This window comes from Silene latifolia, chromosome 10 (genome assembly GCF_048544455.1).
Source record: "Silene latifolia isolate original U9 population chromosome 10, ASM4854445v1, whole genome shotgun sequence".
NCBI classification, from domain to species: domain Eukaryota; kingdom Viridiplantae; phylum Streptophyta; class Magnoliopsida; order Caryophyllales; family Caryophyllaceae; genus Silene; species Silene latifolia.
In genome coordinates, this window is record NC_133535.1 from 41,250,041 (window position 1) to 41,253,219 (window position 3,179).

A 3,179-nucleotide genomic window follows, 5' to 3' on the forward strand; every position below is an offset into this window, starting at 1 on the left:
TTATCAATCAAGTGGGTACCAATATGACACGGAATCGAAAAACTACCCGGGTCTGACTGTTTGGGCGGTAACTTATTCTGAACTAGGGCCGTCCCTACCTCGGTCAAAGCTACCGTCTCATGATCATTAATGTGCCTCTTACGCGATAAAATTTCTTTCATAAATTTAAGGTAAGAGGGTACCTGAGTCAGCAGTTCGGCGAATGGCACAGAGACCTGCAAGCTCTTCAGAAGTTCGGCGAATTTGCCGAATTGTTGATTAGCCTTAGTACTTTGCAAACGCCTCGGGAAGGGCACCGTGATGGGTATCTCGAGTCCCTTGTTTCTCTCTTCCAATGTGTCGGCCGGATCAAGCTCTAAGTCCTTTGGACGCTTCTTTCCTCTTGAACGAGGTCTTTCAGGTGATTTTTCACTCGACCGAGCACTAGCAGGCTCTCGATCAAGCTGTTCTTTATCCATACTACTCGATCGACCAAAAATCCCATTCGATCGAGTAGTTTTTTCAACAGAGTCACTCGATCGAGCAGAAATTTCACTTGATCGAGCAGTTCCTTTTTCCTGTTCACTCGAACGAGTAGAAATTCCACTCGATCGAGCACTTTCTTCAACACTTTTACTCGATCGACCCCCATAAACTAGTCGATCGAGTACTTTCTTAGCCGTCAGCTCCTTTTCTTCACCAGAACACTATTCATCAGCAGTTATAACCTTCCTCGGGTCTGATTTCAACACGTCCGGTCCTTCTTATGAACGACCTCTCCTTAGATTAATTAAATTTACCGTCTCATGTGGATTTTTTTCAGTTTGTGACGGTAAATGACCCGGTTTCCTTGTTGACTGGTTCGCGGCTAACTGGGCAACTTGAGTTTCAAGTGCCTTGATAGATGCATCTTTTTGTTGATCACTCAGCTGCCACTGCTTTATCAAAGACTACAACATTGTCTTCAACTCACCTAGCTCACTCACTCCACCAGAAGATGATGCACCTTGATTAGGTGTAGGAAAGGAATGAGGCTTCTGAAAGCCTTGTTGAGCCTTGTGTGGAGGAACATACGGCTGCTGCTATTGTGGAGGAGGGGTAGGATTAAGCACATTTTGAACTGCCCACCTCAAATTGGGATGGATTGCCCCTTGGTTGTTATAATAGGAACCCCCTCCTTGCCTGTATTGTTGAAAGGCAAGGACCTGTTCCTTCTCTGTAAGACAGCCAACAGCGGTGTGGCCATAATTTCTCCCACACCTCTCACATGTGATGGTCTCTCCTCTAGTAAGCATATGAACCGTCTGAGGCTCTGCAGCAGAATGCAACTCCAACTTGTCAAACCTAGCATTCATGGCTTCTAGCTGAGCCACAACTTGCTTATCGACTGTGTGAACTGTTCTAATACCATCCCTCGGGTTTCCATACACAGCACAGTGGGTTGCCATTTCTTCAATAAGAGCCCATCCCATATCATCATCGGTGTTCTTTTTTAATCTTCCGTTGGATGATGCATCAAGTATGGCTCTGTGATCGTCATATAGCCCATTGTAGAACTGATTGGACAAGAACCAAGGATCAAAACCATGGTGAGGAATTGACCTCAGCAACCTCTTGAAACGGCACCATGCTTCATAGAAAGTCTCATCTGGTGCTTGCCTGAAACTGGTGATCTTGGCCCTTAGCTGATTGGTACGCTGCGGAGGGAAATATCTCTTATAAAAAGCAAGAGCAAGTGACTCCCAATCCGTCACCCCTGCGGCCGCACGGTCCAAATCAGTCAGCCACTCCCTGGCTGAGTCAATCAAAGAAAAAGGAAATAGCACGTCCTTAATCTTATCTTGAGTTACCCCCTTAGTGGCAGGGATAGTAGAACAATAGTCTGTAAAGACCTCCATATGCTTCCTCGGGTCTTCACCTGCCACACCTCTAAATAAGTTCCTCTCCACCAGATTGATATAGGAAGGACGGATGTCAAATGTATTCCCATCCTCAGTCTGGAGATTGAAACCCTTTGGAATAGACGGTGCTTTAGGCTCCAAATGACTGGCAATATGCGGCATCTTTACTGGTTGGTTTACAGAAGTGAAAGTATCTTCTTCAAAAGATGGATCTTATGTAAAAAGGAAATGTTGAAGCTCTGGTTCGAAAGTACTCAAGTCTTCCTTTCGTGATTCTCTTTGCAGACGGAGTCTATGCCTGAACAGTCTCTCTGGCTCAGAATCAGCTGAAACTAACTCAAACCTGTCTGACCTGGGCATACACAACACTGAAAGAAAATAAATAAGAAATGCCTCAAGGAATAAAAATTCCCTGAGACGAAGAAAAATAGACGAAATAAAAACAGATAGGGCAATTGCCTCCCCGGCAACGGCGCCAAAATTTGACAGGGCTGTCGTGTACCTATCAAAAATAAACTAACTAAACTAACTATATAGCTAGGGAAGTCAAGTCGATCTCCTCAGGGAGGCAAGATATCTGTAAAAGTCCGTCTATTTGGTCACAAATGGGGGGGGAGGGGGTTGTTTAAATTGGTTTTCTAAACTAAAAGTATTAAAGGAAGAGAAATAAAGAAAGAGCAATAAAGGCAGGAAAATAGAATTAAACTATCAAATAGAGAAGGGTCATGTCAGGATTTCGGTTCACTACGGTAGTCCAGTGACTCAACTGTAAACAACTTAGACAAATTAATGCGAGACGGATATGGAAAGGTCCTTCTGGTCCACTTTCTATCCTAAAATACCACTAACTTAACTTCCGTCCTCGCCAGGGTAGTCTACTGTTCATAGCAGGCCTATTTAGTCCAATCTTCCGATCCAGGATTAAATTTAGCCAGATTAAAGCGGTGACTCAGAAGCGTGCACTCAACTAAGTCGGTAAATACAGTTATATTGCTATGGGGACAGAATCTCACAATTAATTCATCTAACCTATTTACTACATCGTCACATTTCTACCGTAGATCCCCTAATCCCAACATGAAACAAAATTAGCTACTCATATCGCTATTATAACTATCAAAACTAACAGAAGATAAATGACCAGCATTCAACATATTAAAACGATAATTAAATTGCATAAAAGTGAATTAGGGCAGAAATTAAATAAAGTAAAACAAAGAATTAAAGTAAACGAAAGAGAGATTATTATTAAGAAAGGAGAAAGAGATTACAATCGTGAGAATCCGGCGTAAAGAGCAC

General features: G+C 43.0%; 1 non-coding gene across 1 annotated transcript; it reads left to right on the forward strand.

Annotated features, from left to right (window-relative positions):
* Positions 1-1,560: 1,560 nt before the first annotated feature.
* Positions 1,561-1,666, forward strand: LOC141609799 (small nucleolar RNA R71). The gene has a single exon (XR_012527709.1). It is a non-coding gene; the product is annotated as a small nucleolar RNA R71 (small nucleolar RNA).
* The last annotated feature ends 1,513 nt before the right edge of the window (positions 1,667-3,179 follow it).